This window comes from Microcaecilia unicolor, chromosome 6, assembly GCF_901765095.1.
Source record: "Microcaecilia unicolor chromosome 6, aMicUni1.1, whole genome shotgun sequence".
Classification (NCBI taxonomy): Eukaryota; Metazoa; Chordata; class Amphibia; order Gymnophiona; family Siphonopidae; genus Microcaecilia; species Microcaecilia unicolor.
Genome location: NC_044036.1, coordinates 141,877,607 through 141,892,722, shown reverse-complemented (window position 1 = coordinate 141,892,722; position 15,116 = coordinate 141,877,607). Strand labels below are relative to the sequence as shown.

Below are 15,116 nucleotides of genomic sequence, written 5' to 3'. Positions count from 1 at the left end.
ACACGGTCTTTGGGTGCAACATTCCTCTTAGTGTACCCATGCAAATGTATTGTAAAATATCTGGGACTTAAATATGTTTTTTTTATGCTAGAACAGCTGAAAGCCTTCATAGACCTGAAAAGAGTAACTAAGACAAGACATCAGAAGGCTTTAACAAAAAGTAGCACATATGAGTTATCTTGTTGGGCAGACTGGATGGACCGTGCAGGTCTTTTTCTGCCGTCATCTACTATGTTACCATGTAAGTTTATTTTGGTGGAGGGGAAGCCTCTTTTGTTTGTTCATTTTCTTGTTAATTTAAATTTCCCTGATCTTTTCTTTCCACCCCCCCCCCCCACCCCCCAGCTGATTATTGTGATCTAAGGAAGGGACAAAAGATTTTTTTTATGTTTCCTCTTGATTAATATACCAGGATTATAACTTATTTGATTTCTTTTGTATCCTGATTTACATGTAACAAGGTTTTTGCTTGTGTAAACTATATAATGAATAAATAAATATTTTTTTTAAAAAAGAAGAAAAAAAAACCTTCCATTGGCCAGAGTCACAAGGAGCTGCACTGGGAAAACAAATGAAGTAAATATCATGTGATTATTAATCGTGATTACAAATTTTAATTGAAATGCAGTCCTAAAATAATTAAAGAATAAAAAGTAATGAATAGATAAGAAATACAAAATACAAATTGAAAAATTACAAATTAAAGAATCTAAAACAGCATGCAGAATAGCTATAAACAGTCTTACCCCACCCCACCCCCGTTTACTAAGCTACACTATGGGTTGAGTCGGCATTAGCGCACCACAGCTGTTTGCGCAGCTTAGCAAACAGGGGGGGGGGGGGGAGGTTACAGTTTTCCAGCCTACTTCAGAAAAGCAAGCCTATTTTTTTATTAAACGGAATGTCTGAAACAAACTGAAAAGAAATCCAAAAAAATTAAAACATTTCTGAGAATTCCACAAAGGAACCAAAATCTATACAACAGAACCAGCTTGTGGTTGCAGTGGTACAAAAACTCAGACCCGCCTTGTCTAAGTCCAGTGGGACTTCAGACCTGAATGCACCAGGATATCACTCTCCCCAGACACAGATGTCACCGTTTCTCCTTGAACCAGGATTCTGTCCTTCCCAGAGTGATACAGCAATTTGAGCATTCAAATTCGGAACCTTTGAGTGCTGTGGGAAGCTGAGAAAACATAATAGTGCTGGATTCCAAGACTTCAGAAGAGGTACAATGCGCATTTTGGTGCCTGCCAGCTGGAATTCTCATTTCCTAAGTGCAACTTAATCCACATACCAATGTCTTCAGTGCTCCCAAACTTGTAAGTGCAGTCAACTGAAATGCATGGAAGGTGTGGTCAGCTTTTCACCTTCACACCTTCTCTGTTCCTTTGTTTGCAGTTGTTATTCTCAGCTAAATGTTTTGAGTGCCCGGCCACACTGGCACTGGCTGACAGATCTGAACTGCTCTGTGTGTGTGTGTGTGTCTTCTTGGGGCAGGGACAAAAATCACAGTTTCACTCAATTGCCTGAGATGGGATCCGCCTACTTATATGAGTAGACACAGAACTACAAACTAACTCTTGAGTTGTGTCCCTCAAGGGCCATGGTTGCCCAACCCTGAGCTAACTGATGAAGACAGACACTGAGCATTGTGGGCTCTTCAAGTGGAATTCAACCCTACCGCTGCCGAGTCTTTTAGCCGTTCTAGACAGCGGGGTACTTAAAAGATGGATTCAGGCAGGCTTCCCTTTGCCATCCAACAGTCTGCATGGCAGTAATAGTACCAGAGATAAATCTAAATACCACTCTGAAGCTTGTAGAATATCAGTATGTTAGCAAACCAATCAAAAAAATACAGGATATCTACCAGTATCGATGTACGGAGTTTCTCTAAAGGAGGAAAAGCCTCAAATACACGTTGGGACACTCTTGTGTTAATATAATCAACTTAAGGGAGGCCAACAGTTTCATCACCGGCTGAAAAACCTCCTGAAACTGATTATACTAACTCTTCAACGAAGAGAAGAGAATAGAAGGTGAATAGAAGGTTATCCAGCACCGATAAATCCCAGTTTGTGAGCGACACGGACCCCCGAAGCAGGAAACAAAACCTTGGCCAAAGTTGGGCCGTGGGCAGTGGTTAGAGTCTCAGCAGGCGACTGGGTGATTTAAAAGCTAAGTCTTTCTGCATTTCTAACAGCTTCGATGAAGCGTTAGTATCATCGGTTTTAGGAGGTTTTTCAGTCGGTGATGAAACTGTTGGCCTCTCTTAAGTTGATTATATTAACACAGGAGTGTCCCAACGTGTATTTGAGGCTTTTCCTCCTTTAGAGAAACTCCGTACATCGATACTAGTAATAGTACCTGGCTATTCTTTGGCTTAGGAGCCAGCTCTGTGGATGTTTGAGCGCCCCCAATATTGAGCAAACTCTTTGCATCCAGGGAAAGATGATTTCCATTGGGTTTAGCACACCGAGGGGGTCTTTTACGAAGGCGCAGTAGGCTCTACGTGCATTCTGCGTGTGCCAAAACGAGACTACCGCCAGGCTAGTGCGCCCCCTGGTGGTAATTTCAGATTTTGAGCATGCCCATACCGCTGGGACAAATTATTTTTTTATTTCCTACCTTGTCCGGTGTTTCCGGCGTTAATCAGCAGTCGGTACGTGCCAACCGGTCACCATGCATGTAGCTAACGAGTCCTTACCGCTAGATCAATGGGTGGCGTTAAGGGCTCAGGCCGTAAATAAGCACACACTGGATTCTATTTTACCGCAGGCCCTTTCCCCAACCTATTGAAAAAAAGCCCTTTTTCCCCAGACACAGTAAAAACTCGCCCGGTGTGCGCCAAAACCACGCACCCACACTTCTGCAGGCCACCTCTTGCTGTGGCTTAGTAAAAAGACCCCCTAATCCTTCTGAGAAGTTGGTTCCTATGTTCTTTGCTTCTGAATTTTGGACAATTCGGCTTCATTTTGGCAGATGACATTCAAATCTGAACTAGAGGGACATTTAGGAGGGTGGAATAATGAAAGGTGATTTGAATAAACAGGAAGGGCTAGTCAAGGGCTTCAGTATGAACAAGTGTAAATTCCAGGGGCGTAGCCAGACACCCAATTTTGGGTGGGTCTGTACCTAAGATGGGTGGGCAGAAGAACCCCGTCCCATCCCACATGTGCTTTGGTCTCTCCTTCTCTCGCTTGCATGCCATATGGTCTCTCAAACATCCTCCCTCTCCCGCATACCTTTTAAATATCAGATTTTCACCAGCAGCGAGCAGCAACTAATACACACTGCTCATGTTAGCCTCACAGCCTTCCCTCTGATGCAACTTCCTGTTTCCGCATAGGCGGGAATACATCAGAGGGAAGGCTGTGGGGCCGGTGCGAGCAGTATGTATCAGTCGCTGCTCGCTGCAGGCGAAGATCTGCTATTTACAAGGTATGCAGGAGGGACAGTTGTTGAGAGTTTTCAGCTGGTGGGGCTTGGGAATCCCTGCCAGCCACATCATAGGTGTGGTGCTACTAGGTGGGTCTGAGCCCAAAGTGGGTGGGCCTGGGTAAGAACTGATTGAAGAGGTACCATGGGTGAACTACCTCAGATGACTTGAAGGTTGATAGTGTGGTGAGTACCTTAACCCAACTTAAATGCCTGAATCCAACAACACAACGAAACCTAAGTCCGTAACGAACAATATATAACTCTTCTTCTCTGTGATTCTCCTAACGTATCTGTAACACAGGAACCTCTTTGATAATAACATCACTTTGTATTTGTTCTTCATTGAAGGCGCCTTACGCCTCACGGTACTATGTAAGCCACATTGAGCCTGCAAATAGGTGGGAAAATATGGGGTACAAATGTAACAAATAATAATAATAATAAATAACTCTCAAGTACATAAGGACATGTGCCTTATAGCGCTATAGAAATGATAAATAGTAGTAGTAGGGGTCCTTTTACTAAGTTGTGGCAGTAAATGGACTTGGACTTTCCTCTGTGCTTTGCCCATTTCTACTGTGGTTGTAAAAAAAGTCATTTTTCTATTTGATTCATTTCTGCTCATTTGCCAATTTTAGCATTAGCACAGGGCTATTTAAAAAAATTAACCCAAGAGACTTTACCACCTCTTATTTAGGAAGTGCTAAGGTCTCCCGCGTTAAGTCTGTGCTAACCAGTTAGCACACAGTAATGTCAGCCCACTCTCCTCCCATGCCGTGCCCCCTCCTAAAAATAAATAGAGAAAAATTATTACCCCGCGATTACTGCATGCAAACAAGTAGATAAATGCAGGACACTTTAGCACACCCTATGGTGAACGTTTCTGGTGTGCTAAGACTGCGTTAGGCCTTAGCACTCCTTAGTAAAAGAGTCCCTGAGATCGGTAGGTGGAGGTGGTGAAAATGAAAATGGTAATGGAATTGAAACTTGCGTGGGATAAACACAAAGGAGTCCTGTTTAGAAGGAATGGATCTGGGGAATCTTAGCAGAGATTGGGTGGCGACACCGGTAATTGGGAAGCAAAACCTGCGCTGGGCAGATTTCTTCGGTCTACGCCTTCATCGTAACTGAATAGATATGGATGGGCTGGAGTGTAAATTTTAAGGGGTTTCGACGTTAGCTTCACAACTTTAATAAAAGAACAGTACTGGACAGACTTCTATGGTCTGTGCCCTGAGAGTGGCAAGGACAAATCAAACTTGGGAATAAAGTATTCCATACCATGTAAAATTAGTTTATCTTGTTGGGCAGACTCGATGGACCGTACAGGTCTTTATCAGCAGTCATTTACTATGTTGCTGTGTTACTCTTTGGGGTTCTACATGGAATGTTGCTAGTAAGTGGGATTCCGGAATCTTGTAACTCTTTAGGATTCCAGAATCTTCAGAACTTCTAGTACAAGAAGAGTGCTGGGCAGACTTCTATGGTCTGTGCCCTGAGAATGGCAAGGACAAATCAAACCCAGCTACACATATACAGTGCATTTTTTCTAGAGAAAAAGGTACCGGTACTCAAATGCCAGGCCACCCTTCAGGGGTGAGGTGATCACTGAGGGACCCACCCCACAATAGCCAGGCCCCCTGCTACCAGTCACAGAATTGGTGTGTAGAACCTGAGCTCTTTCATTAAAAGTTGAGGTCCATGGGTTAATTTTAGCAGACGATGAAAAAGGTGCCGGTACTCAGTACCCCCAAGTATCCCCTCAGAAAAAGCCCTGATCACATACCATGTAACACGAGTCTATCTTGTTGGGCAGACTGGATGGACCATATTGGTCTTTATCTTCCGTCATTTACTATATTACTGTGGTAGGAAATGGGAGGGAATGTTGTGCTTGTATAGGCAACAGGTAAGATCTCACCAATGTCGTATTAAGTTCTGGAGGCTGTACATTTTACAAAATGCCAGAAATGCGGTCAAAAGATATTTACTTGCAGCACATTCAACAATATATTGAGCCTGCAAAAAGGTGGGAAAATGTGGGGTACAAATGCAATAAATAAATAAATAAATAAATAAATATATCCTGGCTTATGAGTGAAGCTTATTTCTCACATGGTATACGTGAAACCAACCCTTTTGGAGATACCAACCCATGAGAGACTTAAGAAACTCAAAATCCAAACTCTAAAAGAAGGATAGAAAATATGGAGTGGTAAACAAGCTTTCAAATAACCGACAGACTTTCTCTTTTAACTTTCCCTTTATGGAAAATATTCAGATATTCACAGTGAATGATAATAGAAGGACAGCTTGCCATACCGTGAATTATAATGGAAAATAAAACAAACCAGAAGATAATTGCAAAAGGACACAGCATGACTTTTAATGGCTGAAAAGAATGGAAAAGCAAGCAGGAAAAACAGAATCATAAAGGGAAAATTCATAATATGGAAATGTGATAAGCATAATCCCAGCCAATCACCTAGCTACAACTCCAAAGGCTCAGACACAACAACCCAGGCTGCATCCCTAGGGGTTCCAAAAGCGTGTAAGGAAACCTTTTAATTGATTTGTCTCAAAACCACAAATCTATTGCCCTACTACTACTATTTAGCATTTCTATAGCGCTACAAAGTGAACGCAGCGCTGCACAAACATAGAAGAAAGACAGTCCCTGCTCAAAGCGACACGTGGGGTTAAATTCTCCACAGGTTGCCTAAAGTAAGATGTTAGGCTGCTGTGCGCTCAGTGCAAATTCTATATTGACAATTATTTTATTGATTTATTTATTTGTAACACTTATACCCTGCGCTTTCCCACTTATTAGCAGGTTCAATGCGGCTTACATAGTATAACAGGTTTACAAAGTAACATAGAATGGATACAACTGTAATATAGTGAATAAAGAGGTGGTCAATTAGATGTGGGTAAGATGGGAGGATAGTAGAGGTAGGGGAGTGGGAGGAGGGTGTGTATTGGCATAACGTGTTGTTAATTAAGGAAGAATGTATATTGAGGGGTTGGAAGAGGGATGACTTAGAAAGGATTAAATGAGGGAGCATATTCCAGGTTCTGTCTTTATAGTCTCATCCGGGTAGTGCAGATGAACTCCTAAATTTAAGTCGGGTCCTTTTTGTAGGCTTGCTTAAAGAGGTAAGTTTTTAGCAGCTTCCGGAAGGGTAATTGGTCATTGACTATTCGAATAGATCTTGGTAAGGTGTTCCAAAGTTGGCTGCCTATGACGGAGAAGTTGGATGCATAATATGTTTTGTACTTAAGTCCTTTGCAGTTGGGAAGATTATGGGCCAGATTCTATATAAAGCGCCTAAAAAACTCCACATGGTAAACATTTCCACCTAAGTGTATTCTATAAGTGGCGCCTAGATTTAGGTGTGGTATATAGAATGCACTTAGTTGATAGCCCAGCGTCTAAAACCGTGGCCTCCATTTACACCAATGAAAATGTGGCATAAATCCTTGCCTGTAGATTTACGCATATCGGGCCATATTCTATAACTATGTGCATACATTTCGGAACGCCCAATTCCCCACCAATAACCACACCCCTTTTGAACCTGTGCACATTAGGTGCAGTTCATTGCAGAATACGCTTAGCGAGTTGTGCATGTAGACTCTAATTACTGCCAATTAGCGCTCATTATTGCTTGTTAAGTGCTGTTATGGACGTTGATTAGTTTGTTAAGCTAATTAAGTGATGCTCGTTGTTATGGAATACGCTTAGATTTCAGCGGGGAATGCTAGGCAAGATATATAGAATCTGGCAGTATGTGTGTAATTGCCATTATGAAATACTAGTGCTAGTTGGCATTTATGTAAATGTGGATAATTATTATTATTATTTATTGCATTTGTACCCCACATTTTCCCACCTATTTGCAGGCTCAATGTGGCTTACATAGTATCGTCAGGCGTTTGCCCAGTCAGTTAATAACAGATACAAGGTTGTATATTGATCGTATGAGTTATAAGTCGAGGGTCGCAAGGGATGAAGATTGCATGTTGTCCATTCCAATTATAGTCATGTTGTGTTGCTTGGGTGAAGAGGTTTATGTAGGGTCATTGGGGTAGGCCGTTTCGAAGAGGTTGTTTTTTAGTGATTTCCTGAAGTGCAGATGGTCATGTATTGTTTTCAGAGCTTTTGGGAGGCCATGCCATAGTTTTGCGCTTATGTAGGAGAAGCCAGATGCGTAAGTTGTTTTGTATTTCAGTCCTTTACAATTTGGGTAGTGTAGGGTTAGGTAGGATCTTGACGATACATGTTGTAGCTGTGAATATAACTGCCACGATAAGCTAAGGACATAAATGGTTGGCACAACCCCCTCCCCGTCCCCCCATACCTTCCCACATGCACATCGCCTTGCAGTTATGCACTATAGATTTTCAGCACTGTATATTGAATTGTGACTAAAGGCAGTTGCCAGCATAACTGCAAATTAGTATCAATTAGTACCAATTAACTCCAATTAACTGGTTGTTAGCTTCAATTAGCACCTAAGTAAGCAATTAAGGCCCCAATGCTCATAAGTAAACACAGGCACTAGAAGGCATTAGCGCTAAACTAATGCCCACATTTACCAGTGCAAAATGCTCAGAAGCTGGGAGTGCAGGAACCAACGAGCCCCCAAAGAACAGCGCAATCAGCATACAAATGTAGTCAAAGGCATGTAGATTAGATCATATCCTATTCCCTGCGATGCTCAGCGAAGAGCGCAATAAACAAGGGTGCCCTTACCGCTGGAAACCTTATACCAGCTCAGAGCTGGCATTAAGGTGTTGTGCTGAGGGAGGAGGGGGAGAGAGAGGAGGGGGGGGGGGGGGGGGGAAGCGCCGCATCTCCTGCAGTTCAGAAGGCTTTCGGGACCGAAGGGGAAAATACAGTCACACTTCTTTAAGCTCATTTTCACAAGATTTGTGAACATTTTTTAGAAACGGTGGCCTGGCCAAACGGAAGCCCACTGGCTCCTGCCTCTCAGTCCTGGATGTAATATGCACAAGACCTCAGCGTGCAAATATAAGTAAATTGTGCTACCAGCAGCTTCTCTCTCTGGCTTCCAAACAGCAGATCTCCCCACCACAGATAAATGCAGCACTTGTACAGTCCATCTCCCTCCCCCCCCCCCCCCCCCATTGGACTGGGCATGAGCACAAGAGCTTTGCTTATGCACAGCTCTTGTGAGCATGCCCCTTGCACAATCCCACTGCTTAACTTCCTAATGCTCAATGCTAAGTGCCAGGGGCGTAGCCAGACACCCAATTTTGGGTGGGCCTGGGCCCAAGATGGGTGGGCAGAAGTACTCCGCAAGTGATTTGGTCTCTCCCTCTCTCACCTGCATGCCATATGGTCCCTCAAACATTACCCCCTCCACTGCATACCTTTTAAATAGCAGATTTTCACCGACAGTGAGCAGCAACTAATACACACTGCTCATGTTGGCCCCACAGCCTTCCCTCTGATGTAACTTCCTGTTTCCGCATAGGCGGGAATACATCAGAGGGAAGGCTGTGGGGCCGGTGCGAGCAGTATGTATCAGTCGCTGCTCACTGCAGCCGAAGATCTGCTATTTACAAGGTATGCAGGAGGGACAGTTGTTGGGAGTTTTCGGCTGGTGAGGCTTGGGGAATCCCTGCCAGCCACATCTTAGATGTGCTGCTACTGGGTGGGCCTGGGCCCACCCGAGCCCACCCTTGGCTACGCCACTGCTAAGTGCACATATCATTTGCATACTTACAGCATCAAGCATTAGGAAGTTATTTTTGGGCGCTGTTGTGGTGATATTGTTCCGCACTGTTCGGTACAGTGCCAGAGTTTTGAGCATCGAGGTCTAAGAGACTCACATAGTTGCCACTATTCTACAATCAACGCACATAATCTTAGGTGCTAAGCGCTGAAATGTGGGGGATTATAGGATTAGAAGGATAGATGGTAATTCTATAAGGTGGCACCTAGAAAAGTGCCCATAATGACCCCTACAGACAGTGGTGGCACTACCATTAAGCCATCTGAGGTGGGATCCTCAGGCAGCACTCTTCTGGAGCGGCATCCACCCCCACGCCTGCCATGCTCTGGCATTGCCCCCCACCCATCCTTCCTTCCCCAAATGTACCTTCTTTTCCTGCTTTCCAAAAGTCAGGGCGGCAGTGGTTCCCATACACTGCCCTGTCACCGGCCCCTTCTCTCTTTCGGCCCCTGTTTTCTCGGAGGTAGGGTGGGCAGTAGAGAGAAGGGGCCGGCAAAAGGCAGCGTATGGGAACCACTGCCACCCTGACATATGGAAAGCAGGAAAAGAAGGTGATCTTGGGGACAGTGGCGTTCCTAGGGGGGCGGACACCCGGGGCGGCGCCCTGCCCCCCCGGGTGCAGCCCCCCCCAATGCAGCACAGACCCCCACCGGTGCAGCGTGGAACCCCCCCCCTGAATGCATGCCGCTGGGGGGGGGGTTCCGCAGCATGCGCCTGCTCAGAGTTCCCTGACTTCGCGCGTTCGCTGCAGCTCCTTCTGACCTGGAACAGGAAGTAACCTGTTCCAGGGCAGAGGGAGCTGCAGCAAACGCGCGAAGTCAGCGAACTCAGAGCAGGGGTGCGCCGTGGCACCCCCAAGCGGCATGCACCCGGGGTGGACCGCCCCCACCACCCCCCCCCCCTTGGTACGCCACTGCTTGGGGAAGTAAAGAAGGAAGGGAGGAGATGTCAAGACTGTGGGGGGGGGGGGGGCAGAGGACACGGAGCAGAGCACAGCCAGGATGGCAGAACATCCCCTTGCCACAGGTGGCAGACTGTCTTGGGCCGACCCTGCCTACAGAAAGTACCTGTTGCTGTTTTTCAAGAAATCTTTTCTTCTAAGGACCTCATTTACTAAGGGGCCCAATTACTGTGTGTTAAAGTCAATGCAAGAAATGCGACATCCCTAAGGTGGGAGTGCGGAATGAACGTGGACTGCATTGTACAGATTATGCTACTACTACTACTATTTAGCATTTCTATAGCGCTACAAGGCATACGCAGCGCTGCACAAACACAGACGAAAGACAGTCCCTGCTCAAAGAGCTTACAATCTAATAGACAAAAAATAAATAAAGTAAGCAAATCAAATCAATCAATGTGAACGGGAGGGAAGAGAGGAGGGTAGGTGGAGGCGAATGGTTACAAGTGGTTACGAGTCAAAAGCAATGTTAAAGAGGTGGGCTTTCAGTCTAGATTTAAAGGTGGCCAAGAATGGGGCAAGACGTAGGGGCTCAGGAAGTTTATTCCAGGCATAGGGTGCAGCGAGACAGAAGGCGCGAAGTCTGGAGTTGGCAGTAGTGGAGAAGGGAACAGATAAGAAGGATTTATCCATGGAGCGGAGTGCACGGGAAGGGGTGTAGGGAAGGACGAGTGTGGAGAGATACTGGGGAGCAGCAGAGTGAGTACATTTATAGGTTAGTAGAAGAAGTTTGAACAGGATGCGAAAACGGATAGGGAGCCAGTGAAGGGTCTTGATGTCATTATCATGTGCTAACTCTTAACATGGCAGCTAACACTCAAGAGGTGGAGCTAACTGCACTAGCACATGCTAGACTGGACTGGAGCACACGTTAAGAAAGCCAGGCCTAAGATTCAAGAAGTGAGACACATTAATGCCAGAGGGGACAAAGTTTCAGATACAAATCTAAGAATCTGCTGGTTCATATGAACCCAGTATTCATGAGACTGTCAGATCCTTGCTTAAAAACAAACATATGGCCTTCTCTATCTATAAAATATTGCTATCTTATCAATATAAACATAATTCCTCCCTAAGAGAACTATGGGAGGTAGACACTAATCAAACAATCCCAGATCCAGCTCAGCCCAGAATTTGGAGGTCTTTAATTAGACCATTAGCATCAGCTAATATTATGCAATCTATGTACTTTCTTTATCATAGGGCTGTATGGACCCCATGGAAAATGCATAGGGCACAACTGGCTGCTTCCAACTTATGCTGGCATTGTCAAACACATATTGGAACACTTATGCACATGATGTTTGAATGTGATAAGATTAAGATATTTTGGCACAATATCTGGAAAGTTATCTGTTGTATACTCAAAATTAATGTCCACCCTAGTACGGCATTGATTGTATTCAAATCTCGTTCACCTGAAATCTGTCTGAACATAATGAAAATCTGTTTGACACCTTGATTACTATTGGACAATATATGATTCTTGCAAACTGGAAAAATGCCTCAATGCTTAACGAACATTTTTGGTGGCAATCAGAATTACTATACCACAAACTTGAAATGGCCTCAGCCTGTCTCACTGGAACAATCAACAAAAAAGCATTGATATGGTCCCCCTTAAAGGACTATATCGAATCACTTTGAAAACAATTTAAAATAATTCTAATACTACTCTATTGTAGGCGGTTAGCTTAGCAGAGTTTAAAAAGGGGTTGGACAGTTTCCTAAAGGACAAGTCCATAAACCGCTACTAAATGGACTTGGGAAAAATCCACAATTCCAGGAATAACATGTATAGAATGTTTGTACGTTTGGGAAGCTTGCCAGGTGCCCTTGGCCTGGATTGGCCGCTGTCGTGGACAGGATGCTGGGCTCGATGGACCCTTGGTCTTTTCCCAGTATGGCATTACTTATGTACTTATGTATTTACTAGTAAAAAAGGCCCGTTTCTGGAACGAATGAAATGGGCGCTAGCAAGGTTTTCCTGGGAGTGTGTATGTTTGAGAGAGAGAGTCAGAGTGAATGTGCGGGTGTGTGACAGAGTGAGACTGTCTGTGTGACAGTATGTGTGTGTGAGAATGAGAGTGTGTGACAGGGCCCCCTCCCCTGTTCCTAATGCCCCTCACCCCGTTCCCTCCCCTCTTTTTTCTCCTCCTTCCCACACTTTGGGTTCTTTAAGGCTTTCAAAAGTCTATGTACCCCCATGGCCCTAACGCCCAGTATCCGGATACCCCACCGCTTTCCTCCTCACCCCTCCCCCAAGATGTAATACTTTCACGTCCTTCATTTTTTTTTAAAGTGTCCTATCTACCCTGTGTACAAATGCCCGGCATTCAGATTGTGTTCCTCTCGTAAATTTGCATGTCTTTCAGTCATTCACAACTCCCCCCCCCCCTTCTCCAGTTTAACACTTTCGTTTCCTTCAGTCTTTTAAAACTCTCCTATCTACTCTGTGTCCTAATGGCCAGCATTCAGATTGTTTTCCTTTCCCAAATGTTCATGTCTTTCAGTCGTTCAGAACTCCCCCCTCCCCCCATTTAACACTTTCGGTTTCTTCAGTCTTTTAAAACTCTCCTATCAACCCTGTGTCCTAATGGCCAGCACTCAGATTGTTTTGCTTTGCCAAATTGTCTGTCACTGATGTCACTGAGGTCAGTGTGTGCCTGCCTAGCAGAGCACTTCCGGCAGGCACGGTCCCAAGCACATCCTGTTGGAGGTGAGAATTATTATATAGGATGTACATATTTGAAATAAGCTTTATTATATTGCTTTTTGTATTTTATTTTATTGTATATTATATGGAAAATTTAATAACATTTCAGGAAAAAAAAGAACTTTCAAAGAGTATTTCTTCCACATCATATGTGCTGAAGTACATTTAAGACATGGAAAAGTGATTTGTAATTTTCCATATTTAAAGTAGCTTCCAACAACTTGATAGTGCTACGAGGAGAGATTGTCCTTAACCAAGGCACGATTTAAACCACACAAGGATTAAATATAATGCTCATTAGACTGGGACTTAACTCGAACTTCTTCAAACTGTAAATTCTGTGACTGAAACTCAGTTGCCTTATCAACAGTAAAAATGCACAAGACAAAGAAGTCCAATAAACAGTCAAAACAGCCTCCTTCTGAACCAGTACTTTCCAGAATTCCTCCAAAGAGACAGTTTTGGGAGCTACAGGTAACTTCAATGGCGTACTTTGAACAGGCTTTGAAACCTTGAACATCTCTGTGCCTTACACCTGGCACAACCCCTCTGTGGAAAATCCTCCAATACGTTTGACTCCCTCCTCAGAATTCCAGTCTTGCTCAGTCCTTCTGTATTTGGATTTGGGGATTATTGTAGAAGAAACTGAATTGGGAAATGGCTTCTGAAAGCTGTGGAGAGTTTGGAAATCAGAACTCAGTCAGAGAAGCCTCCATGCATGGAAGGGATGCTACAACCTCTGGCTCAGACATCTTTCCAACAACATCATCAACTAGAAAATGAATCTCCAGAAGAGACCAAAGAATGTCCGTTGGACCAGAAATGAGAGTTGGAAGCTCATATCAGTAAGCCTCAACACTACCCTTTCATTTCATAATTTTTAAGAGAAAGAGTTAAGGAGAAAAAAAGAAAACAATCTGAGGGCTTCAGGAGCTCTTCCAGTTGACAGTCAGTCAGAGGCCGCCATTTTGGTTTCCATGGCATGGTTGCTATACAGGACGTAATTCAGGTGATATACAGTTGGAAGGACATATTTATTTCTTGAAAGACTTATGCTTGAAGCCTATCTTGATTTGTTTGTTACCACATCTGTTGGCATTTTGAACTTGAAACCAGGGGTTTGGGACAGATTAAGGGTGCACAAAGAAGAAGGAAAGCATGAGTAGGGCCTATGGTGACAATGAAGGGAAAGACAGCTGGGTCACACTGGTGGAAGGAGAGTTCTTATCTGCCAACAACGAATATATTACTATTTAGAATTTGCAAAATTAGCATGTCGCTTTATCTGAATTCTCACAAAAAAGCAAAAGGTTGATGTTACTGAAAGAAAAGATGTTGAATGTCACAGAGAGGGGCATTTTTGATATGACATCTAAGTCCGACTTTGGACATTTTGCAAAAAACGTCCAAAATCTGAATAGCAAAGAAAGTCATTTTCAAAAAAGAAAAACGTCTATCTCTTGTTTTCAAAAATAGAAGGTTTTCTGATTTGGACGTTTTATTTTTTGGTCCATTTTCGCAAATGTCCAAGTGCAAAACACACAAAATCAAGCCATTGGGATGTAGGAGGAGCCAGCATTTTTAGTACACTGGTCCCCCTGACATCCCAGGAAAGCAATAGGGCACCCTAGGGGGCACTGCAGTGGACTTCATAAAATGCTCCCAGGTACACATCTCACCATTGCTCCCTTATCTTGTCTGCTGAGCCCCCCAAAACCCACTACCCCAACTCTACACAGTACCATAGCCTTACGGGTGAAGGGGGCACCTATATGTGGGTACAGTGGGTTTCTGGTGAGTTTTGGAGGGCTCACAGTTTCCTCCACAAGTGTAACAGGTAGGAGGAGGTAGAAGCCTGGATCCACCTGTCTGCAGTGCACTACACCCAGCACTAGACTACTCCAGGGACCTGCATGCTGTTTTAATGGACCTGGGTATAACATCTGAGGCTGGCAAGTAATGTTTTTCATCATATTTTTGGGGGGTGGGAGGTTAGTGACCACTGGGGGAATAAGGGGAGGTCACCCCTTATTCTCTTCAGTGGTCATCTGGTAATTTAGGGCACCTTTTTGTGCTTTATTCATTATAAAACAGGTCTAGCTCAAAACAACTTAATTTTAGTCCTGGACGTTTTTGTTTTATTTCATTATGGCTGAAAAACGTCTAAGTTTTAGGAACGCCCAAGTCCCGCCCTGAACATGCCCCTGATACACCCCCTTGAGAGTTGGATGCCCTT

The 15,116-nt window shown here is 44.1% G+C and overlaps 1 protein-coding gene across 3 annotated transcripts in view; it reads right to left on the bottom strand.

Moving 5' to 3' along the window:
- PRRT3 (proline rich transmembrane protein 3) overlaps positions 1–15,116 on the bottom strand; it is a 79,286-nt gene that overhangs the window by 51,302 nt on the left and 12,868 nt on the right. Inside the window, exon 1 of one of the 3 annotated variants that reach the window (XM_030207019.1) lies at positions 1,298–1,370. The exons of the other annotated variants lie outside the window; for them this stretch is intronic. The gene's annotated coding sequence lies outside the window, so the exon portion shown is untranslated. Of the gene's footprint in view, positions 1–1,297; positions 1,371–15,116 lie in introns of those variants that run through there. 3 annotated transcript variants of the gene reach the window in all.